The 27001-nt window shown below is 34.4% G+C and overlaps 1 long non-coding RNA gene across 2 annotated transcripts; it reads left to right on the forward strand.

Annotated features, from left to right (window-relative positions):
* Positions 1-3383: 3383 nt before the first annotated feature.
* Positions 3384-24511, forward strand: LOC140515009 (uncharacterized). 2 transcript variants are annotated; one of them, XR_011970804.1, is made up of 3 exons: positions 3384-3565; positions 19021-19096; positions 24426-24511. It is a non-coding gene; the product is annotated as an uncharacterized lncRNA (long non-coding RNA). The 2 variants fall into 2 exon arrangements; XR_011970805.1 differs by lacking the exon at positions 3384-3565 and adding an exon at positions 3770-3898.
* Positions 24512-27001: the final 2490 nt, after the last annotated feature.

A 27001-nucleotide genomic window follows, 5' to 3' on the forward strand; every position in this document is an offset into this window, starting at 1 on the left:
AGCTATTGTTTCCACACCTCCAATAGCAGCATAGCTGCTATCCCCAGAATCCCATCTCCATGATTCCTCTTTATTATGTCAGATATTCCCAGTCTCCATGAAAAACTCCCTAGTTGAGATTTGGATTCCGGTCAGAGTATTGCACCTGACCTAATTCTAAGAGCAATTAAGGTGTTTGGTGTTTTCCTCAATTTTCCCTATTCCTGGGTTTTTAACAGCTAGAAGTTTGATGCTGACAAAGTAATTTGCCATATCCTGAGGACATTCCCATGTATTGACTTAAAAAGAAGTCACAGATGCTAGACTCCCATTTCAAAGATGATGCAGCTGAGGAACACAGAGTTTAAAGAGATTAGCACACATACAAGAAGTCAATTCTAGGACTGAAAGGAAGTCTCAGGTTTTCTGACTTTAAGTAGAACAATTAGTTCTTCTTACTTTTAAAGCTTTTTCTGAAAACCCTGGCCAGCTGTGGGGAAAATTCAAATAATAAAAAAGTCTATTGTTATTTTTTTACCTCCTTTTATCAGGAAGCAGATTGACTTCACAGGCAACCATAATGTCACTACCACATATCCTCAAAGATGCCTTCTAAAATTATTCTCATTAAAAAATTGATTGCTTTCCATGCTCTAAGTATCTTTAATCATAAAATTGATATCAAGAGCAAAAAGGAGCATAAAATAATGTATTCCTCAGCCAAAAGGTGTCATTATAGCACCTTATAAATGATTTTATGCTAACAGTTGTTTCAACTGCACTGCCTAGCCATTCCAAGGCAATGGAATGAGGTGCTGAGAGAGAAAATTGATTTTTTTTACTCTTTCTGCTAGATAATAATACCCAACATCCATCTTAACTTTTATCATCAAGGCTAGGGTCTGCAATACAGCCTGAAGAAAAGGGAGAAAAATCACAATCAATAGTTATGCATGATTCTCTAGCTACATGTGATTCATGCTGAACTTTATACTATAGATACAACACAAAACCAGTAATATCAATTTAGCAATTCTTTTGCAAGACTATCACTTAGGAATTATTAGTGTATACTAGGTAGTTCTACTTCCTTTCTGAGAAAGTAGTATTCCATTAAAGTAATACCATTGTGGACTGGGGTGAGGCAGGGTATATAGGAAAGATTAAAGATCAGAGCAGAGTACAAACAAACAAAGGTTCACCTCCAATGTGAGAATGAATTAGCTTCATTCTTACCTCGACATTACCGTTTCATGTAATTGAATGATTGGACAACTAACAGTTAGGGACAATAGAAACTCAGAGTCTGAGTGGGAGGGAAAAGTCATGTGAAGATACACTCATGTACCACATAAGCACTTAGTAAGCACCAGGTGCCTGCATAGAGATGAGAGAAAAAGCTCAGGCTACCAGGTAGCACTTATTTAGCTTCTGGTACCTAAGCAGAGATGAGACATAGATAAGGTTGTCTGATATTACAGGGTATTAAAGCCTGCACAGCAGCAGGTTGAAGTAATGATCTATTTTTCTTTTCTTTGCATACACACACACACACACACACACACACACACACACACACATATATATAATTCTCACCGACATTATTAGAATTTAAGCATGCAAAGGGAATGAAAAATGTACTTTATTTCCAGTTATGCTTTATCCTTCATAAAATCTGCTTTTTTAAAAAAAAATGTAGTTATGTAACTTACAGTCATACTGTGGGCATAGCAAAATCAAGACATATTATGAATGCTTATGTCTGATATTAGTTTTGGTTTTAAAAAAATCTAGGACAACTCTTCTCAGTGTGTCTGCATTTTACATGGGAAATAATGCAACAGAAATATTTTAGGGGGATGTTTAGAATTTCTGAACACTAAATTGACTCATGGTAAAAAGGAAAAAAATGTTGCCTATATCATTTTGAATATTATCATCTATAAATTTTCTTAATTACCTTTATAAAAACTTCAATTTCAAGAAACTGCAATCTAATACTCTTTTTTTTTCTTGACCAACTTGTACTCAATAATTTAGATTTGATACTGGTTTCTTTTTTACCTACTTAAAAAACAAAACGACACTTTGTATCATTTCAAGATTTTTTTTTGTTATTATTGTGGTGGTGGTTAACATGCAAGTCATCATATTACTTTAGTCTCCTTTCACTAAGAAATGCTTTGCAGATATCAAACCAACAATAAGCAGATTTGTAAATGAGAAGTATAGAGAGGACATAGTAGAGAGAGGGCAATGGATATGAGAAAAAGGAGACAAGGCATAAATTTTAAAAAGGAGAAACAGTAGTTACATCAGAGGAGAAGGAAATGTAAACTAAATTGGTGAATATTTACTGCTCATGCAGCTTGTATTTTTCAGGTCTGCTAAATATTTTAATAATAACAACTATAAATGATATAATGGAGCTTTAAGATTGGCTAAACACTTTATGTATGTTATCTCTCTAGATGCTTGTTGTAAAGTAGGTACTATGATTATTCCATTTTACTAAGGAGGAAACAAAGCTGAAAGAGGTTAACAGATTTCAGTAGCTAGGATCTCAGAATGGATTTGAACACAGATTTTCCTGTTTGTAAGTCCACTACTCTAGCCACTATAGATATTAGCTATCAAGGAACCTTTTGTTTGTTTCATTTGCTCCTATCAGTTTAAAAAGAGAATTTCAGCAGTGTCTGTCCCAAATATAATAGTTATGCCAGTAAGAACCACTCTTAATGGAGACAGAAATATGTTTTGCCACACAACATCTTAAACTCTAAAATTATTCACTTTATCACAGAAAGAATATAACTGGTAGTTAAGAATCAGAAAAGTCTATACTATGCCTAGAAGCTAAAGAGACCCTCCTTACATTCCATTTAGTGTTGGGAAATGATTTTGCTTTATGAATAAAATGCTTAATGAGAAAAAAAACCCAAAGCTTTCCCCTTTAAGATAGAAATGGTTTTACGCAACAAGTTTATACATTTCATTATACATACATATATATGTGTGTGTGTGTGTATACATTAGGAAATTTTTACATGACAAATATCATAGAGGATTTTCAAAGGTGGGAGAAATGGGAGGGGGGTGGGAGAACATCTCTCATGTACCCGCAAAAAATTGACAATATTTTCTACATACAATATCCTCACTGGTTCTCATTTCTGTTACTTAGAATATCACTTAGTTTGGATTGCATTGGTTTCCTTTCTATTTGCTATAAGTGTTCACAAAACTGTTTCATTAAGAAAACTATTTAGCACATTGCTGAAGTGGAAAAAAAATAGTGTTGTTACCTCATAGAGAGGGACAAAAGATACTTTATTATGACCAATTCAGTTGCCCAAACCCCCATTTGTATGCACAAGTTAAAGCTCACTGGTTCAATCCTTCATTTTGTCCAGGCATAAATTTGGTAGTGGAAAATGTAGAGCACTGGCATTCAACCACCCAGTTTTCATCAGTGAAAGGAAGGGCTGGAGGAAGAAAATCATGTTAGGTAATGAAGCAAAATACTTGAAAATTTTCTCAATGTCCTGCTCCAAATTTTTTCAAAATAGAATGACCCTTCCCCAAGGTGAGTATAGTGTATTTTATTTTCTCAATTTTTAGTAATAGCTCTCCTAGAAGAAAAAAAATAATGCATTTTCCTCCCTTGTTTACAGAGATCTTGGGAGATTATAGTTGTGGAAAACTGCATATTCACTTAGAGTTAACTGATATGTTAGTTTCTTCTGAACTACTTTTTAATCTCTTTTATTTTATTGTTTGTTCAAAGACATGGATCTTTGGGAAGGGATAGTGGCAGAGTAGAGATATATTTGGAAAAGATGATTGAAAAATTATGTTGGACAAAGATCTACAAACTAAGCAAGTGATCATCAGCTGAGGAACAGTCAAACAAATTATGGTATGTGAATGAATACTATTGTACTATAAGAAATTATTAAAGAGATCACCTCAGAGAAATGTGGGAAGATTTGTATCAAAATGAATAGGGCCAGGAAAGCAATTAATGCTAGAACATCAAAATTGTACAATGAACAATTTTGAAATGGTTAAGAATTCAGACCGACAATAATCAATCATTATTCCTGAAAAGCTGTTAAAGATTTGTACCCAGTTCCAGATGGAGCAGAAGCAGAATAGTATGTAGAATAAGAAACTATACTTACTTGTTTCAAAACCCCACCTCCACCTTAGGTCCTTCCAGGGAAGAGGAGGGTAGTGTGATGAAGAATAGTATCTGATGTTCTAAGAAAGTTAATAAACAACTTATACTAACAAAAATTAACAGAAATAAATAGTGCTCCTTTGTATCTTAACCAAAAGTGTAATTGATTATAGGAGTGATGCAAATAATAGCCAAGTAGCAAGAAATTCTGCTTCCTGGATATCAAATGAATTTCTCCTCTGAAGATTAGCAGGGAATTTAAATGGTTGAGGGATTCACCTTCAATTCTCTAGTTACCATAAGTCTCCTATTCTACCTGGCATGTTATGATCACCCTTCTTGATTATAACAGATATTTGTGCCCAGGAAAAGTCATATTCATTCTGCTTTTTACTGACAAAAATTCACCTGGCTTGAACTTTGCAAAAAGCCATATCTCTATGAAGTGTCAGAGCAGATTTATAGACCACGGTACTCAAATTCTCTCTCTATCTATCTATCTATCTCTGTCTCTGTCTGTCTGTCTGTCTGTCTATCTGTCTGTCTCTCTGTCTCTGTCTCTCTGTCTCTGTCTCTCTCTCTCTAAAACAAAATTAAACTTACCAACTGTCCCATCCCCGCCCCCCCCCCAAAAAAATAAACAACTAATCATTGGAATCAAGAATACAGTTTCTTATACTACTTGAACTATTTTAATAGGCTACCACATATTAAGCAAGATATTCAAGGTCAAAGAGAAACATCAGTATAACGAGTAGGAAATCTGATTTCTGACCTTAATTCCGACAATTTATTGCTAAGCAATATATTAGAATAAGATTAGGGGTTATTAACCTCAAATTAGTGGATAAATTTCAAAAAGTCCATGGACTTGCACAGGAAAAAGAATCTTTATTTCCATTGATCTTTAACTGAAATTTAGCATATCCTTCCATTTTAAAAAACATTATTTTGAAGAGTTCATGTGTTTCATCTGATTGCTAAATGGATCTCTCTCTCTCTCTCTCTCTCTCTCTCTCTCTCTCTCTCTCTCTCTCTCTCTCTCACACACACACACACACACACACACACACACATACACACACACACTTAATACTTAACAAGGTTAAGGAGTCTTAGAGCATTCTTGCTGTAAATCTCTGATTCTATAACTTACAATTCAGTATTTTTATTCTCTTCAATAAAGAAGGAAAGTTTCTCTTCAATCCTGAAAGAATCGATGAAGTCAACATATTTTTTCCCCCTTTACTGAACATTTTTTTCAGGAGTTCAGAAAGTTAAATCACATTGTTTCATCTTTGTAATGAGATCAGTATTAAAAAGAAAAAGAATACAACGGACACACCACTAACATGAGTTCTAGGTTTATAAATTAGGTTGAGTTCCTCATGAAGAATTCAAAGGAGACATGCCTGGGCTGTTTGTTTCTTCAGCTTTGGCTTCATTTAGATTCCCCACTGTGCACCTTAGGGGTAAATAAGAGACATAAAACAAGGAAGTGGAAAGAAATCAAATTATCACATGATCCAGTTTTAAAACCGGTTGAGGGAGGGACTGGGATCCAGATGGTTAACCATTTTGCCACTCTTGCTCCCAGACTGCAAGGATATTATGGCCAACATTAACTGTTACCGTGATTTTTGATGGGAGCAAAGTCTGTGGATTTGAAAGTCAGTACAGAGAAAGCTCAGCTGTACACTTGGAATTTAAAATTTTGGTTTTCCTTTTAAAAGCACCATTCTTTCCGACTTCTGTTTTAAATGTTCTCATCTCTCTTATTCCAGTTCTGTCTGCTTATGCTTTCTTAAGGCCACCTGTTATACGAACTGTCAGTTACTTCTCAAGTACCATGAAAACATCATGAAAACTTGATTTCCTTTATTCTTTTAATTCTGAACTACCCCCAAATCTGTTGGCGAGAATCCATGGGTTGCATAATATTATGGTCATCATCATTATGCCTACTACCATCACCTGCAAAGATAGAGTCTCGAACTATAATTTCACTGATATAAAAATATCTTAGGTGGGAGAAATACCCTCTACCAATGTAAATCAGCATCTTCTCTACAACTTAAGAGTCTTGGAGAATTACTAGAATGATTGCATCAAACTCAAACAGAGTCAAGGGCAATAAACTGTACCTAAGGATACTGGCATGTCACATATTGACTTAGAAAACCATACATGTTTATATATTTCCTTTTTAATTGATCCATAAACACATTAAAATCAGATACGAATTACATTTAATCAGGTTCAGACTATATTCAAGAGTATTGTTGTCCACATGCAGTCAGGGGACTTCATGTTTGATCTTTTGGACCTAAAGTATTGAGAAGTTAAGAAGGTAAAGTTTATGAATGATCCTTGTCCTTGATACCTCTCTCTGTCTCTCTCTGTCTCTCTGTCTCTCTGTCTCTTTCTCTCTCTCTCTCTCTCTCTCTCTCTCCCTCTCTCTCTCTCTCTCTCTTTCTTCATACAAAATATATACATATATGTGTATATATATGTGTGTATATATATATATATATATATATATATATATATATATATGTATGTCTAAAATAGGAAAAATCTGAATCCTAGTCGGTTGTTTTTGAAGGTTTTTTTTTTCACTGCTACCAAAATGATTTTCAAGTCAAGTAGACAAGCATTTCTTTGGTACTTAGCATGTGCATTGTGCTAAGGACTGGGAAAACAAATATAAGTAGAATGAAAGACATATTGTCCTTGCCATTAAGATCTGATGGAGACAGAAAACGCATAAAAGGAAGCTTAAAAGTGTGAGGGTCAAGGAGGTGAGGAAGTAGAAGGTACCTAGAAGCAAGGTAGAGAAATTACCAAGAACTGGGAAAAGAAGAAAAATATGGTCACTGGACATTTTCCATAAAATTGAGATTCTGTGAAGAAATCAACAAATAAAAGGAAGGGACCACGGGAGAAGAGGGAACTTCCAGGTAAGAAGGTTATTGTTGTGTGGTACAGAGAATCTGGAGTAATAGGAACAGAATCTAGAGAGAAACATAAAAGGGATCTTTCCAGTAGAAGAGACTTAACTCCAATATTCCTTTAAAATGGACATTATTATATTTGTTTATTTCATACCTGAGATTTTTTTTTCCTTATTCTACTCATTACATTCTTCCATTTTTCAAAATCTTCAAAATTGTTCATGTTAATATGATCTTTTCCTATATATTTGGCCTTTAGCTTTACCATCATTTACTAAAAACTACTGTCAGAACATTCCAAGATTTCAAGGATGAGGAGTTCTTAAGATCATAAATTTTAGAGCAGAGTGGGACTTTAGAAAAGATTTTTGTCTAGTAGGTACTCAAAATGTGGTCCATAGACCACTGGGAATCCCTGAGATATTTTCATGGGTTCCTCAAGGTCAAAATTATTTTCATAATAATATTAAAAAATTACCTATCAAACTACTACTTTCTCTTCCAATTGCATACTGTGTAGGGTATGATTTCCTTAAAATATCTGGATTTAAATGGCATAGCACAACAAATTGAATGCAGAAACAGATAAGATAATCTAGTTGTTTTCTTTTAAGCCATACATTAAAGAGGTATACGAGAATATTCAGAACAATGCCATTTTTATCACTATACTTTTCTTTTGGGAAAATATGGTTATTTTTCATAAAAATGTTATATTTGTTAGCAAGTAATGGGTTTATTGTTATTCAATAAATTAATAAGTAAATATTTTTTAGTTCATTAGTTTCAATTTCTAACATAGTAAATATCAATAAATTCAACTCATAAAATTCTTTGGAGTTATCAGTACTTTTTAATAGTGTAAAGGGGCTGCAGGATCAAAAAGTTTTGAAACCCGAATGCAGTGTATACCCTTGTTTTGAAGATAAAACAAAGTGAGTCTCTGGAAAAATAATTTGCCAAAGGTCCTGGAGGCAATAAATTGTGAGTACAGCATTCAAATCTAGGTTCTCTGATTCCAAATTCAGTGTTTTGATTTGTTTTCTACTATAGTCACTGCCTCTCAGGGGCAACATCTATTTGTGAACAGGATAAAAAGAAATGCAATACAATAAATGTAGCATATACAGTGCTTTAAATTGGAAAACTGCATTTCTAAAGGCATATCCCTGATCTTTCTGTGAATTTGATAACTCTCTTCTGCAGTATTTTCCCACTGGAAAAATGGGGAGTTGTGGAGATAATCCAAAATTCCAAGTAACCTAAAACTAACTTTGAAATGCTTTTTTCTGAATGTTGAAGATAAATAATCATATTCACTTTAGTCTTGAACTAATGTTTAGATTACTTTGCATTTCTTAAATCAGAGATGTCAAGCATGCCCACAATAGTGCGTGCAACAGGAATTAGATTAAAATGTAACTGAGGACTATCTAACAAAATAAATAAAAATACAATAAAATATATATGATGTTACATTTTTTGAAATCAGAAAAGCTTTTATTAATTTTTACATTCATTCTCCCTGAATGAACCAATAGCCCCTAAGGGACTGCTATAATTATTCAGCAAGCTTTCTTATATTGTTCCAAGTTTGAATCTTCCACCTCACCATCTATTGGCTAGATGAAGCCTCCTGAATGATTACATTTTAAAACTAAGTCAATAGGCAGTCTAAAGGGATCCTGATATATGAATTAGTGACCCTTTTTTCTATTTGAGTTGGATGTTGTTTCCCTAAAACACATGCTTGCAACTGAGAAGTAAGGCTGCTTAGAAGATTGTTAGGTGAAAGTGGGAAGTAATATGAAATTTGAAATTATCTGGGGAGACAATACAGATAGAATTTAAAGTTATTTTATACATACAGTATATCTTATTAAAGAGTATATTTTGGGATTAGGGATGAGAAGTGTTTAGCAAATTGATCAGTGTGACCAAGAGTCATTCCTTGATTGGTTAGTGGTCAAAAGACATGAACAAGCTTTTCTTCAAAGAAGAATTGCAAATTGTCAACAACTTTGTGAAAACTTAATCCAAATCATTAATAACAAGAGATATGTAAATCAAAATAACTCTTTGGGTTTACTTCACAAACAACCAATTCCACTGGCAGTATGGGACAGAAAGAGGGGATGATAGAAGATAGGAATGAATCAAAGGTCTAATTCAGACACATTCATTACTATGTTGACCCAACAATCAATCAATCAATAGACATTTATTAAGCTCATGCAATGTGTCAGGCAATCTGGGCATAGTTTATTCATTCTGGAAAACAATTAGGAATTATACTTTGAGAAAGTTAAAAAAAGATAAAAGTGTCCGTTGACCCTGACAGCCTACTGCTCAGAATATACCCAGAGAGGTTAAAGACATGTACCATACATACAGCAGATATTGATAGTCACATTCTTTGCTTTAGCAAAGAACTGGAAGGAAAGGCAGTGACTTTTTTATTTGGTTAAACAAATGATGGCACATGAATAAATGAACTATTTCTCTGTTGTAATAATTGATGAATACAATTTAAAAGGTGGGAAAAATAGGAATAAACAGGGAAACAATCTATACTATAACTACAACAATGTTAATCAAAGAAACAATAATGACAATAACATTGAATGTACTGAGTAAATGTACTTCTCCCCATGGCAAAGGTAGAAAATGAGAGCTGTCAGATATTGCCTGCATTATCAGGTTTGACTGAAGTATTTATTAATTTTGGTAATTTTTCTTCCTTCTTTTAAAATATTAATTATAAGAAATAGCCCACTGCGTAGAGGGGGGGGGGAACAAAAACCATCAAGTAATATAAGATAATCTTGCTAAGTGTATAAAAATAAAATATCAATTGGCTTTAAAGATGCCTAAGATGAAGAGAATGCCAAAAACTGAGATAGTTTTCTGACACTGCCTCCAATGAGAAAAATATTCCAGTACCAGGGGTTAAAGAATGACAGATATGTAGATAGAAGTCTGAGGAGTACAATCATGATGAAAGGAAAGTTGAGTATTTGGGGGAAAGGGTTTTGGGACATGAAGAAAGAGAAAGAACCAACAGATGGAGAAATAAAGAAAACTTGCATTTCAATTTTTATTAGAGTTTATTAGCATTCTCTAACTCAGAGTAAATTCTTTTGTAGGAGATTTCTGACACTAAGAAATCCTAACTAACAGCATCTGCTAACGTGTCTCTTTCTAAGGGAATTGCAAAACCTGTGGATGCTGGGCAGCTGGAAATTAAAAGAATGTTAATGGTGGAATTCATATGACAATATAAAGGATTTTGCAAAGACAAAAATGAGCCCACTGTAACCTTAAATCTATCATGCCTATTGATTCCTCATAAAGTCATAGGCTTTCAGAGACATATTGGAGTCTAGAAATCCCCAACCTGAATCGTATGTATTTATGACAAAGGGTTCTGAGAGTATTTAGCAAATAATAATTTTGCAAATAGTTCCTCTTGAAATTAATGTATTTTGTATCATATGTACAAAAACATGGTAAAACTTGAAATTTATTTCCTTTGATATTGAATAATGGGTAAGGGAGAGTTTGAAAACCAAGAGTAAACTGAAGAAATTCAGGAACGCCTCAAACTTTCCCAACGACTCCCTTTTGTGACTGAAGGATCACTGGCTCATAGACTTTCTTAAGTTCATCAGTTTGTGTAGTGACAGAGCTGGGATGATACCACATTTTTTTGTATTCTAATAAGGTACATGGTGGAGCTAGTTTGTACTAGCTCAGAGGTCCAATTCTTAAGTTTTCAGTGTGATCATCAAATACCTCAAAAATTGATAAATGTTATAAATCAAGGCTTGATGTAAGAAAGTGATGGAGAAAATTTTGAGAATACAGATCAAGTTTTAAAGTGTGTCATATGTACATTCATGTCATATGTACATTCACCCCCCCCCAAGATCCCATTGTTAAACATTTACAATGCGCTCCTGCTTTGAGTCCAGTGCTCTTTCTATCCCAGATCATCAATTTTTAGTTCACTATATTCACTTCACTCCTCAGCTTATTCAAATGTTAAATGAAGTAGATGAATATAGGATCACAGATCTCTATTGGGAAAGGACCATTAAATTTTTTTCTCCAATCTCTCCTTATCTTGAAGCTGAGCAAAGTAAAGCCTAGGGAAGTCACTCAGTTTCAATGGGAAGATTTGAACACAAGTCCCATTCTTCCAGAATCAATATTTTTCCTACTGTTCCTCCAAATTTCTATTTAGCTCTGAAATCTGTGATCTTGGGTTCTATGAAAAGTGAACTTGCTGGGTCATGATAAGTGATGTACTATCTCATGTAGTGCAACATGGCATGCAGATAGTACCACCTCTGACCACTTTATCTTAAGAGGTATGGAGTAGAAAATCTACAATGCACATAGCAAGAAGACTTTGGTGAATTAAAATTCATTGCCAAGCAACAACTCAGTCTTCTTACCTAGCATCAGAGGAACGCAAACATTGGGGAAAATTTTGATGGGAATCTAACTCTCTAGAAAGCATATCCACATCTAGATTAGTGTCTTTAGCTACATTGGATGACTCTAGGCAATGACTCCAAGGAAGTTATGATATCTTTAGAAAAAATGTGATTTAACAGATTAACAGAGGTGAAAAGATTGGATTACAGAACAAAGAAACTACAGACATATATTCAGCAAGCAGAAATAAAGATAATACTGATCCCTACTAATCATCTAATTCCCTAAATATGCTTTTGATCATGGTTTCAGGTAGTCCAATAACTCTTAAATTTTCTCTTCTGAACCTATTTTCTACGTCAGGTGTTTATCCCAAGAGATACTTTACATTTTCTTCTATTTTTTTCATTCTTTTGATTTTGTTTGACTGATTCTTGATGTCTCATAAAGTCATTAGTTTTCACTTATCCAATTCTAATTTTTAAGGAATTCTTTTCTTCAGTTAGCTTTTGTCCTTACTATTCCATTTTGTCAATTTTACTTTTTAAGGAGTTGATTTCTTCAATGGATGTCTTTTCCCATCCCCCAATTTGCCCAATTGTATTTTTAAAGGAATTGTTTTCTTCAGTTAATTTTTATCCTTCCTCTTCCAAGCTGTTGACTTTCTAATTTTTGTTGATCTCTTCCCACAAAATTATTTGGTTTTGAGACCAATTCACATTCCTTTTTGAGTTTTTTCTTGTAGATATTATGACATTGTTGTCTTCTTCTGAGTTTGTGTTTTGGTTTTTCATGTCATCATAAAAAAAATGCCACCATCTCTACAGTCAAGCTTCTCTTTTGCATCTTGCTCATTTGGGGGGTGGGAAGAAGAGGCTATTTTGTCACTTTTGAAGTTGAGCTCTATTTCTAGAATGTAGAGGGCATTGTACCTAGCTTCTTTTCCTGGGGCCCAGTGGCCTGGTTACTGGCTTTGTGTGCTAGGACCTCAGATGCTAGTGGCTTGCTCATTGCACTGGGGTAGCCCAACCCACTCATGGTTGTTGTTGCCTGGTTTCCAGGGCTGGAAATTTGCCTTCTGCACTGAGCCTGGAGGCATCACAGCTGGTCTGCTGTGCTATCCCCCTACTGATCCAGGACCAAGGGTCCTCTGTTGCTGATCTGTTCTGTGGCTAACATCCACTTACCAGTTTGACCAGACACTGTCAGTGCTGGGCTATGCTCCCCTTTCTCCCAAGCAAGTCATACTTTTTCTGAAGTCCTTCAAAGTCATCTCAAGCTGGAAAATTGCCTCACTCTATTTTTTTGGAGGTTCTATTACACCAGAATCTGTTCAGAGGCTTGATTTAATCTTGTTTCCTAGAGAAACTGAGACCTCAGGCAACTTCCTGATTTTTTTCTGCCTTCTTGGCTCTGACTCTAATGTGTTTTTGGAGATGGTTCTCTTTCTCTCATTCTCTGGTCACTACTTGGTCTGGGAGTTCCTAATGCATGGACCCTAAATTAATTCAGCAAAGATCTTTATCGACATAAAGAGACTAATGTTATCTCAGTTGATGTGAATCCAGTCTTCTAACTTACACTGTGACTCTGGACAAGTCTAAAGCAACTGAGTTTAAGTTTCCTTAATCAAAAAAGTGGGACCAACCCTTCTAGAAAGCAATATGTGATGATTCATAAAAGTATATTAAACAGTACATCAAACAAAAAGAAAAGACCCTATCTGTACAATTTTTTTTGGCTCTTTTGGAAGTGACAAAAAACTAAAAACTAAATGGTTACTCTTCAATTTGACATTAAGGAAATTTTTGTATATGAATATAATAGAATGCTATGGTATTATAAGAAGTGAGGAAAGCTTGGTATGAAATGACACAGATTTAAATGAGCAGACTTAAGAACTCTGACCAGCTGAACAATCAACTATGATTCCAGAGGATTGATAAAGAAGAGTATTGTCCACCTCATGATACAAAAGAGATAGAAGAATATGTAATATAAGAAAATGAACACAACGAATCTGGAAATGTTTCCTTCCTTCTTTCTTTCCTACCCTTCTACCTTCCTTCTTCTTCCCTTCTTTCCTTTTTTACCTCCCCCACTTCTTTTATTTTTCTTCGATACTGGGAGAAGAGGGAGGAAAAGTAATTGATAATTGAAAAAAAATTAAAAATGAAATAATGTTCAAATAAAATGAGAATAATACTTCTTTTATTTATCTGCTTAATAGGGACACCTTATGAAAAGAATTTTGCAAATCTTAAAAGCTATAGCAGTATCAGTTGTCATTATTGTTATTATTATTATAAACTCTATTTCCTCTCATTGGGTCTAAAGGAAACGCCTGTGAGTGAGTTTGCTTTTATTATTTTTCTTAATTCTAATATCATGTGACTATTTCCCATTCCAGAGGGTAACATCCGAATTTCTGCTGTTTCCTGCCCTTTAATCTAAAGGAATGAAAGGTATTTCCAAACTTTTACTTGTTAGGTCAGTAGGGTCAAATGACTGCAAGTGTCCTTTATTATATTTCTATCTAGGAGCTCCTCCATGCTTCCTTCTTTTCCTATTTCTCCATCAGAAGGGTGCCTTCCTCACAGCATAAGAAAACATGTACATAAGGAAACAATTACCTTAACCTGGGATGGAAGACACACACACACACAGACACACACACGCGCGCACGCATGCACGCACGCACATTAAAAGTCAGAATTATTCATAAACAACCATTGACAATTGCTCTAAAATTGAGTACTAATTCATTAAACTTTGCTCACCTTAAAGTCCTCTAAGCATTATATTCAAAATTACTCTAGTATTGAAAATGTTAGAGCAATTGGAGTTAATTGCCTAGAGTAACTAACCACAAACTTTTATCCCAAGAGGTAGTACTTAATCCAATCACAGAAGTAAGTTTGATCTGTCAAAGCAAGAACCACTTATCTGGAAGCAAGTTCTACAGAAGAAAAGGTTGCCAGAGAGTGTCATCTCTTAGGCAAGTGCATCATTCTTTAACCAGGACTGTACCCTGGAGTCATTTGCAATCTATTTTATTCCTTTGGGAAATAAATGAGGGCTGTCTGAAGAAAATAATAGGGACCATGTGATTCAGTGTCCTAGTTGGATATTCAATTCAATTAAACAAATGTTCATTTAGTATCTATCAGTGCCAAATTACACTAAATTGCATTCTCAAGGAGCTTATATACTACTGAGAGGCAGAACAGGATAAAATCAGTCAATCAATCAGTCAGTCAAATCAATAAGTATTTATTCAATACTGGAAGGTATTGGCTGCACTATGATTTAGGAATAAAAACATATAAGGAAAACAATCCTTGGCCTCTATGGGTATACAGATAAGTCAATAGAAAGTATATACTAAGTTATACAAATTCCAAATATAAATTCAGGAGCAATTTTTATGCTTTAAAAATCCATCCCCTCATTTACTTATTACTTTTTGCCTCCCATTATTTTTTTTATGTTACCTCCAGGGTTCTGCTATAAGCCATGTGTAAATCTTGTAGTGTTGAGAATCAATTAAGTACATGCTATAAATTGCAAGAAAATACCATTTTGGTGGCTTGGGGCATGCACAGGAAGCTTATATGAATCTTTTTTTTAATCCCTTGTTGAACATCACACTGTGAAGGAAATTTTCCATTCCTATCTCCTAAACTCACTATTTTGTAAATAGAATGCATGTAGCTAACTGTTCTAACTTAAGCCTTCCTTTGAAATATGAATAATAAAACACAGAAACAACTATCTTGGAAGTTATATAGAATAGCTCCATGGTTGGGCTAACTTTGAAATGTGTATATTGCAGAGGGACTAATGAAAGGGAACATTATTATCTACTTCTACAACACCTCTGCTATTGACCTTTATCTTGTCTGTCTTCAGACTTCATCACTTGTTAATTGGACCACTGTAATAGACTCCTAATTATTTTTCTTTCTCTAAATCTTTCTCTTCTCCAATCCATTCACTGTATAATTGCCAATGATTTTCCTTAAGTGTATTTTCCAAAATACCTTGCCACTCTCCTACTCAATAAAGTGAGGTGGCTCCCTATTGTCTTCATAGTTTATCAAATACAAATTCTTCTAGCTGGCATTTTAAAATTATTACTGTTCCTTACATAAGCCACTTTCCACTCAATTCCTATAAAATTCTTCCCTCTGAATCTGAAATTCACTTTTTCTTTCTCTGTCTCCAGAAATCTCTTGTTCCTGCCAAGCCTCAGACAAGCTCCATCTTCTACAGACAGTCTTTCCTGATCTCTCAAGGTCCTAGTAACCACTTCTCCAAAATTACTTTGAAAATTTAAATACTCTAGTTATACTTATCTTAAGTGCATGCCATCTACCCCAATAAAGTGTAGATTCCTTGTTGCATTTTTTACTTTTTAATCCCCAGTGCCTTGCAAGGTGCCTGGCATATATAAGGCCAATAAATGCTTGTTGATTGATTTTTAAGGCTGTCAAATCCCATTATTATACTCCAATCAGAACTCACAAATTTTTCTACTCCATCAGGCTAATTTTTAAACAATTTTAATGTGAATAAAAAGTTTCAAACTAATAGCTCTAAAGTTATTAAATTTATTACAGAACCTCAGATTTAGAAGAATCCATCACCCACATAAGATTTCATTAGACTCTTCTCTACCATATACATACAGCACCTGCTTAAAGACAACTCCTAAGAAGGAACTAACCCCTTCTTTAAGCAGTCCTATTACACTTTGGAATAGTTATAGTTAATAAGAAGCTTGTTTTTGTTTTTTTAATTTAATTTTATTGAGTCCAAATCTACCTTTGAAACCTGTTACTAGTCCTACTCTGTAGAGTCAAGCAGAATAAGTCCTATTCCACTTCTAACCCACAGATCTTCAAGTATTTGAGGATTGCTATAATCATCCCATCAGGTCTTCCTTTCTCCAAGATGAATTGAGGTGGACATTAGTCCTTTCATCATTCTGATTATTCTCTTCTGAAACCCCCCAGATTGCTCCCTTCCAAGGAGAAAATATAGACAACATTACTTTAAGGGATGAAAGTATAGAACATCAGAAAAAGATGGCTCCTTCAGGCTACCCTCAAAACTTATAAAGATCATTCAGCCATTTCTGAATTCCCCTGACTGTATTTCCATCTAGTGCATGTCCCTCCATCTTATCAATAACATAACATGAGAAATTAAATCAAATTCTTCATTGAAACCTGAGAATACTGTGTCTACAGCATTCACCTGTTCCATTGATTTAGCTACTATATGAAAACAAAGAAATGAAATTAATTTGGCATGGTCTGTTCTGAATGAAACATTGACGGATTTTTGTTTTGTTTTGTTTGTTTTAGAGATCACAGCTTCCTTTAAAAAAGTAAACAAAACTCACAATCCATGCTTTTATTAATGTCTTAGAATTTTGCCAAGGATTGAAGTCATATTCATTGGCTTTAACTTCTAGCTATGCCACAATTGCCACATATTGTCAAGCAATAAGTATCTATTAATTTCCTACTATGTGCAAAGCATGGGGCTAAGTGCTATTTGGATATAAAGAAAGGTATAAGGCAATTCATGCCCTCAAGAAACTCACAATCTAATAGGGAAAGGAAATCCATAAAAAGAAGCTGAAAAGCATAGAGATAGTGTTGCAGGGGGAAGGCATGAGGAAATCCTGTGGCCAGTGTGGAAACTGATGTGAAGAAGTATAAGTTTGAGAACTGATTTCATCTTGCAGAATGGTGAGATTCCGTAGATCTAGGCCAGCCACAGTTTTTGCTGCAAACAGCTATTTGTTATCTATAAAAACTCTCAAATCCATACAGTTTAACATTTGAAATAAATTTTCTAATCTTTTACAAATATTTAAAATAAAAAATTACATTGGTTTTGGAAGCAGTTTGCAAAAAAACAAAACAAAACATTAAAATATATATCTTTTAAATAATGTAGGTTTATAATATCAACTGACTAACATGGGGAAAGATGGAAACACACTAGGAAAACTCAATAGAAACCTTAATGTAACTTACGGTTGTGATTGAATAATCAGTATCATAATTTAGTAAGCATAACCAATGATGCATTTCATTCATTTGGATCTGAATATCATTTTAAAGTATCTTTTGTCATTCGTACTGTCTGCTGAAGATGCCCAGGAAGCAGAGGCTCAGCAATAACAATTTTGGAACATCCTTGAATGAATAATTAAGTTCCATCATTAAAAATGACCTTTCTTAAACCTTCAGTATTCCAGTATTTTTATTGTATTGCCCGTGACAAGCATCTTTTTTTCATAGCAATGATTAGCATCTGTGTTGCTTTGTTTTATTTTTCCTGGTCATCTCACAGTTCTCCCAATTTTTAAGATGATTCCACTGTACATTGTAAAAGAATCAGTAACAACCATTCTAGTTGCTAGGTTCCTCTGAAGTTCTGTTTGTTTTAAGAAGATTAATAACAATTTGTCACTTCTTGGTGCTGTTTTTCATTTTCAAATGCACTTTACTTGGGTTTCACTGTGACCAATCCTATTTTGTAGATATAAATGATCCTTGAAACACTTAACTCCTTTGTAGTAACAGTTGACTGTAGTATATCTAACAATCATCAAGAGAGACTCTTTAAGAGTTACAACTTTTGCACACTCTGTGGGGTAAAAAGCATTCTTAAACACACAACGTAAGAGACCAGCATTATCTCTAGAGATTATCTGTAGGTTTGGGAACATGCTAAACCTATTTGAGGTGGCTGCTTAAAAAGTTTTATAACAGCAGTGTATAATCAAAGAAGTTTGGAGACCTTCATAATAAAAGGACTACTAGAAGGGAAATATTTTCATTTCTCATGTGGTTTCATGTCTCAAGGACAAGTCCAATTGACACTCATACCATTTCTGCTCCCATAAGTGAAACTTTGTATAGATGGTACGGAGGAATTGTGTTACGGGATGACAATGTTGAATGTCAGGAGGAGGGAAGTTGCAAGGAGAGACTGACTATGCCCCAGACTGAACATTGGCATTATCTTTTTAATAGTTTCCAGAAACAGAGTCAGGCGTTCAGGAGGTTATTTTCCATGAGATCTTGGTCTTCAATTTCATTTAAAAAATGATAATAGATAACTTTGACACACGTAAATGGCACAGTCTAGTAGTCATATTTGACCCTATTTTCCTGTACCCTGTTTATCAGATACTACTTTAAGTTATACATAGTTTAAACCAAGGTAAGAAAGAAGATAGTTGCAGCCATACAGTGGAACAATGAGCTCGGCATTAGGATTTATCAGTGTTTCTGTTGTGATTATGTTTTTGTATCAAAACTCCAACCAGTTATTTTTATCCCTACCTTAAGTTCAGGATAAGAAAGTTCTGGGAAATTCAACCTCATGTTCTCTCATTCAGATTAAATGGATGTTCTCCTGTTTTTATTATTATAGGAATGGTAGTATTTGTTCAACCAAAACTTCCTGATTTACATGCAGCACAGCCTAGGAGAACTGTCAGTGGAAACAGGTGAGGTTTTATTTTGAAATTGAAGTTTGTGAATAGAACACTAGTAATTCTTCAATAATTATAAAAATGAAAGATATTTCTAAAGTTTGCATATGATAGCTACTTCTGACTTTATATTTTTAAAATATATGCATACATACATTTTTATTTCATGAACTGATTTTTTTAAAGAATCTCACAAGAAGCACTAATATTTGTATGAAATTCCCTTGAAATTGTGTGAATTCATTATTAGTTAATCATCAAATAGTGACACAGCATCAGAAATTCCAATCTAATCCAATAAACATTTATAAAGTGCCTGCTATGGATCAGGCACTTTGTTAAACAATGGGGTTATAATTAATAAAAAGAACGCCAGTCACTGCCCACAAGGAGCTTGCAATCTAATTAATTCAATCCAATAAACATTTTTAAGTTCCTACTATGTGCCTGTATTAAGCACTGGGAACAAAAGAAAATTAAACCATCCTTACTTTCCTTCCTACAGATTGTATTCAACTTGAAGAAATATTACAAATATACAAATGAGTGTATACAAGGAAATACAACACAGTTTAGGAAGGAAATAATACCAACAGGATAGGTCAGAAAAGACATTGTTTAAGAGAAGTAATGTGAAATGTGCCTTGTAAATAGGTCAAAATTTTTGAAGACAAACGTGAGAAAGTGGTAAGAAGATGGTACATTCAATACAAGGGACTATGTGCAAAGGAATTTGAAGAAAACTTTACAGTAGTTGACAATATGTCAGATTTGATTTTTGGAATTTTAGGTGGAATTTCAGATTTTAAAAAATCACAAGTAAATCAGATCTAGGGTATCCCAAAAGTCTTAGCACAGTTTTAAGCTATTGAAATGTGTGTATATTCTTATCTCAAAAGTTTCTTTTCATGTATATATACATATATATATATATACACACATATATATTATATATACACGTACATGAAGTATATCACGTATTTATAAGGCATATGAAAACATATGACTCATAGTAATGTATAGGTTGCATATACATATATATGTGTTATATATGTGTATAGATACATGACTTTTGGGACCACATATGTATACATTTACATGTTTACACATGTATCACCATTCTGAAAGTATAAGTAGTAAAAGTTGCATTAAGTGCTTTAAATTTTGAAGATTTCTTCACACATATAATCCTGTTTGTGGTCTCAAAACATCTCTGTGATATAATCTATATTATATTCATTTTGCAGGTAGGAAAACTTAGACTTCATGAGGTTAAGTGACTTATCTATAGTCAAGGATATGGTTGTCATCAGAAATAAGAATCAAGCACAAGATTTCTAGATTCTAAGTGTGGCCCTCTGCAATTATAATTCTCATAAAGAAATGAAATATGTTAAAAAAAAAAAGACTAGCCATAAGTAGTCAAAACTGTGAAAAGCAAAATAATGAAACCAGAAAACATCATTTGGAGGGTAGGGCAGGATGCTTTGCAAGGGCAAAATTGATTAATGTTTTTTTGTAACAAGGTGCAAAACAAAACTCCTTTGAATGATGAGATTTTCCCCCCTGCCCCTATTTCTGTAACTTCACCAAATATATATGGGTGTGGATAACATATTCGCTCGTGGAATCTTCTTAGCTACTCCTTAGAGGTAATGAATATGGATGGGAAATTTCTGGTCTCCAGCAATTTATTTAATATGAATTCTGATGAAGGTTTCTAAATAAATAACATAGTTTATGGCAGAGATCACAGAAAAGACATGCTTTAATTCTTGTCCTTGCCTAATCCCTACCTCAATGAATGGTATATATGGAAAGAAGGAAAGAATGATACTGCTATAATTATATTATTGCCATGCATTGAACTCACTATGAGATCATATTGGAGACAGGAAAAGAGTTATTATATACTTTGATGAGAGGAATGTCAAATGTTATATTCATGTGAAATCTCAATGCAACAAATAAGTTCAATGATATATATATTTTAAAAAAACAGTTTGTAAAAACAAGGCACTATGCTAGGTTCTGGGCATATTGAAGTATACAGAGGCAAAAAGAAAATAAACTCTACCCTCAAGGAATTTATCTTCTGCTTGAGATCAGTTAGAACATATACTGTTAAGAGATGATTACAATTTAAGGCAAGAAATGATGATGGGAAAGGAGATGCAAATTTTCTAATAAGATTTAAGAAAGAAAAGAGCACTTGCAGTTCTTATAAGTAGATCAGGAAAGGACTTATGGAAAAGTTAGTAAATGAACTGAGTCATAAGAGTATACAAATTTGAAAGGTAAAGATGTGGAGGATATATGCCAGTATGAGACATGATATGTACAGATGCATAGTAACAGCTAATGACACATTAAATTCAAGAAAAAACAAGTTATCCAGTTTGACTAAAATGTGGAATGTCTGAAAGGGAATAAGGAAATGAAACTAGAAAGAAGGTTCAGAGTGAGAATGAGGATGGTCATTGCTACCAGGCTAAGAATTTTATATTTTATCCTTTGGAAAATAGAGAACCATTGAAGATTACTGAGTAGGAGAATGACATAGACCTTTACCATAAAAGTAATATTATATCAGCTCAGTAAAAGATTGATTGGAGAGAAGAGGCTACAGGCTTGAACACTTCTCAAGACTACATTAGCTAAGTCAAGAAATAATGAGGTCCAGAACGAGAGTGTTGAGTAGGCAAACAAAGGGAGGATAACTATGAGTTTGGGGAAATAGAAAAAGCAGGTCTGTAATTGATTAAATATGAGGAATAAGAATTCACAGAAAGGTACAATTCTTCTACAATGTATTTTATAATAATCAATTTTAAAGTCAGTTACAATTATGTGCTTTAAAAAGATATAAGGCCAACAAGTGTCCATTTTTGAAACATTCATTGTTTATATGTCAACATTCATCCTTATTGTCACCAAACCATTTCTTTTAATAGGAAGATTATGGTCCTGCAATAAGGAAGGCTTAACAAATTGATCCTATAATGCATTTTGAAGAGTCAGCACTAAAACCTAATGCTACAACTAGCCAGAACTTTCTATTTCATGAAGATATTTCCAGTGGGTGATTCAAAGTGAGAGGGGAGACAGCATCAGGAAGTTCAGCATCTAAACGATTGCCTTGGAATTTATTTGTCTTGTTCCTGTGTTCTGATCTCTCTTTACATGAGGCAATTCAGGGCTCCAGATTTCCCGACCCCTACCTCTTTACTTTCCAGTAGGGGAGCTGACTCACACACTCCCCAGTGCCAGATTTTCAAACACTATCTGTTTTCTTTCCCACGAGTCCAGTAACTACTACTGTCTTGTTGACTCATATGCCCTCCAGACAGCAAGGGACTGAAGGGCTCACAAAGTTTCTTCCTTTCTCTGTAGGGAAGGTACAGCATCCCTTTCCCAAATAAGTTAGGTCTGATCTTGGGTGAAAGGAAATTGTTAGGCCTATGTAGCAATTCAGAGAACACACATATACTCAAGTACACTCACTCACACACACACACAAATACATGCATATAAGCACACACACATATGCAACATCAAAAGGTTGTTTTTTTTTCACTCAGTCCAATACTTTTTTAAATTTCAGTTTACTAATGCTGTCAAATAGAGACAAGCATATGTTTGTCAGGATTGCTTCCTGAGAAGATCATATTTTGAGCTCACTAAATGAATGGTGCTTTTGAAAGAAATTAAAGTAAAGGTCTTTATTTCTCTCTGCCACCACTCCTCCCTCCTTCCTCCCAAAGTGATTTGGATTAGTAAAGCAGTAAATAAAATTGCTTTAGCCAAATTCACAGGTATAATATTTTTATTTATGTAGCCCTTTTAATAAGCCTGCTTCTACATTACACTTTCTCCTGAGGTCCAGATTTTTTATTATCACTAAATCATGCTAAAGCCTCCTAACAAGTCTGAAATTTAATTAGAAACAAAACTTCCTCAAAAATCATGGTACTCACTGTTTATCCAGGAGTGACTACTACATGACTGTAGTCTATTTCAAATGTTCTTCAAGCATTAGAGTTGCATATATATAAGGTATCAATTAGCAAATATTGGGAGGCTAGAACTGGTCTAGATGACAATGGAGAGATGATGAATAAGAATGAAATGAGGCTTCAAAGGCAGCTATCTAGTTAAATAAGCAAAGGTGGGCATGAAGTCAGGGAGACTCACGTTCCTGAGCTAAAATCTAGCCTCAGACACTAACTGTGTGACTCTGGACAAGTCATTGTACCTTGTTTGCCTCAGTTTCCTCTTCTGTAAAATCAACTGGAGAAGGAAACGGCAAACCACTCCAGCATCTTCACCAAGAAAATACCAAATGAAGTCACGAAGAGTCAGACATGACTGAAATGATTGAACAACAACATCTCGTGCAAAAAGGACTAGATTTGGAAAAGGAACAGAGTTGAATCTTATCTCTACCATCAAAAATGTGTGACCTTGGACAAGTCAGTTTTCTCTCTTGGTCTTTGTTTCCTCATATTTTAGATGTGGTATTTGGATTCACTATCCTCCAACGTCCTTTCAGTTCTCAATCTTTGATCCTATGACCCTATGAACTTGCATTAAAAAAAAAAAACTAAGAGAAATCTTAGGTGGCTTGAAGTACATACTTCAGAGAGAAGACAAGTATGTGAGGTCATAGAAGTTGGGAAAGGCAAGGTTTCCTGAAGGAAGTGGGACTTCAATTGAATTTTGAAAGATGAACAGCAGGATCTAGATAAACAGGGACAGTGAGATATCTAAGTCCTGAATAAATAGTTGGAAACAGCATTGTCACTTGTACCCCAGTAAAAGAATCTCAAAGGAGTAAGCTTAGAGATCAATCAGTCCAATGCCTCTGATGTAGAAAACCCCTTTTTGACATACCTAAAGGATAACAATCTATCTTCTGTGTGAATCTTTCCAGGGATGGGGGGAAAAACTGCTAGGCTACTTCACAAATAGTCCATTCTTTTTTTTCTTTTCAGAGAGAATCTTTCGCTCTTGTATTGAATGAATCTCCATTTCTTTACAGCTAGGTGATACAACTTAACTTCTGTCAGACTAAACTACCTCATATGTAAAATGGGGATTATGATAGACTACTTCCTAGGGTTGTTGGGAGAATCAAATAAGATAATATTTCTAAAGTGCCTTGCAAATCTATGTAAATTCTAAATATTGTTATTATTATTGTTAACTATAATAATAAATTTATTCTCAATCTACCTATTTTCATCCTCTAAAGCAACACAGAATATACATTTCTTCATCTACATGTCATCTTGTCAAGTATTTAACAGTCTATCATATTATACCTGAATCTTTTATTTTCCAGACAAAACATCTTCATTCAAATTTCTGAATAGGAGTGAGAGATAGGATACACTCTGTAATGAAAGCAGTAGAAAAGGAAAAAAGAAGTTCTCAATAAAATGTTTTAAAATAAAAATAAGTGAGTACTGGATAAAACGTCTCCTGGGGTCTTATTTATTTCTTATGTAAAAATATTTTTCAGATATCTCATCATCCTAGATGTCCTCCTCTGTATCCTAGTGAAATGATGTCATAAAACTACATATTAAACCAGTGAAATATCTGCACAACAAAATCACTTTTTTAAAATATTGCTGTAATATTGAAACTGATTTATTACTGATTCAACCAAAACCCTCAGTCTTTATCATACTCTTTTTCTACTTTCGATGAAAGTTGTAGAAGAGGGACTATGGGAAGAGAAAAAGACTTGAACAGAGAAAGAAAAAGAAAAATATCATACAGATAACTTGAATGAGATTGGAAAGCAGATAACAATTTGAATTTGAGGAGAAGCAATTTGGGGAAACTTGTGGAAAATTTGAAGGAGAACAATCTCTAGGCCCACATACTAGTCTAGATTTGGGCTATTACAAAAGATATAACTGTATTTAAGAGGATTAAGGAAAATCAAGGAAGATTACTTTATGAGATATGACCAAGAAGGACAAGGAGAAGGTAGTTGGCAAGACAAAGCAAGTGAGGCAAGAAAAGGAGAGTGGAACAATAAGAGGGTAAAACGAATTAACAGAGTGGAGAGGCCAGTAGAGCAAACTGGGAAAATAGGAGGTTGGTCCAAGAATGAAGGGGGATTGAGTGTGGCTGGGGAGCAACTAAAGCTAAGACAAGTAGAGTTGTCAAGTTTTTAAAAGATGACATCTGGATGCAAAAATTTTTACCATATACTTAGGACTGAGGCATAAAAAGTCACAAAAAGTTTAAGAAAAGAAGAAAAAGTTTAAACTACTAAAAATCTCAACTATTTTAGAGAATATGGAAAATTGTTCAGTGAATTGCATTATGTTCAGTGTTTGTATTTCAGCAACAGTTCTTCCTCTGAGAGGTGAAAATGAAGAGACTTGTAGAAAGTCTTTCCACTTTTATGGCTGTGAGAGGAATGTATGCTCTTTAAAGAAACAATTGAGGCTTCAATGAAAGAGGCGGGGAGAGGTAGAAGGAGTTGAAGTGGAGAAGGGAAGACATTGCCATTATAAAAATGTTAGACAGTGGAATAGTATTACACAAAAGAGAAGGGAAAAAGATATATAATTAGAACTCAAAACCGGGTTTTATTCATGAAGAGAGGTAGGTGCTTTGAGAAAGAAGAAGCTACTAATCCTCCAAAAGATGATACAATCTAGTCACAGAAACTTTCCAAGAGGTGTCACCCAATAACTGGTAGAGGGAAAAAAAATAATAGTAAGCATCGGCTATTTATAAATATGATGACAACAAAAAATGCCTGTTTTCTTCCAGTGATATGTATTTAAAACATAACAGATGATCTCCCAACACTTATCCAAATGCATATCAGTTTCTTATTTCTGGTGATTAGTTTGACCACAAATTGCATTGCCAAAAAAAATGCTAAAACTATTCTCAACAGATATAAAGTCTTCTTCAAGAAACTGAAGACCCTAGGGATGAAAACTGTGTTTTCTTCACTGCTGGCAACTGAGGCAAAAGACAAAATTTAATTTGGGGAATGAACATCTAGCTAAGAAGATAGTGTCTAGGAATGGGATTTGGATTTCTAGACTAGGGCATAAATTATAAGGATGACAGATTTCTAAAGAAAGATGGAATATATGTAACAAAGTCCAGGAAAAGTGCAGTTGCCAGGTGTCTTGCAAATCTAGTCAAAAAGACTTTAACCATAAATGCTGGAGAGGGAGAAAACTGTTGATGTTCCTCAATTTTCCTCATGTTCCTCAAGTTAGAAAACATAGAGATTAGCTACCAAGAAGTTAGAAGAATGGCCACAGAATAAATACAATCATCCAGAAGTTCACAGACAACAAGGAAGGTAATTTCCCAGGCTTATTATAAACCTAAACTGCCCTCTACTCCCCTCTAACTGCACAGCATTTTTCCAGCTAATCCCTTCTCTCCACTCACATAGCTACCATCTTTGTCCAGTCCCTCTTCACCTCTCATCTAGACTATTCCAGACACCTTCTGATGCTCTTTTCGTCTCAAGTCCCTTATCTCTCCAATCCATCTTATGTACTGCTGACAAAGTAATTTTCCTTACACATAATTCTGACCAGGTGAATTCCCTACCCAATCAACCCCAATGAACTCCTATTACCTCTTGGATTAAAAATAAACTATTTTTCTTTTAGTATCTATACAACTTGGATTCATCCTATCTTTCTTGGTTTAATGTATACTGCTTTGCTTCCCATATGCTGTGCTTCCCATAAACAGATCTTCTCTCTGCTCCTTACACATGATGCTCCGTCTCTTATCTACATACCTTTGTCTTAGAAAGAAATAAGGAATCAGTCAGGTATGTAGGATGAAATACCTGGAATTCATCCCCTCCTTACCTTTGCCTCATAGAGGGCCCCTCCACCTTTAAGATGAAGCTCAGTT

This window comes from Notamacropus eugenii, chromosome 7, assembly GCF_028372415.1.
Source record: "Notamacropus eugenii isolate mMacEug1 chromosome 7, mMacEug1.pri_v2, whole genome shotgun sequence".
NCBI classification, from domain to species: Eukaryota; Metazoa; Chordata; class Mammalia; order Diprotodontia; family Macropodidae; genus Notamacropus; species Notamacropus eugenii.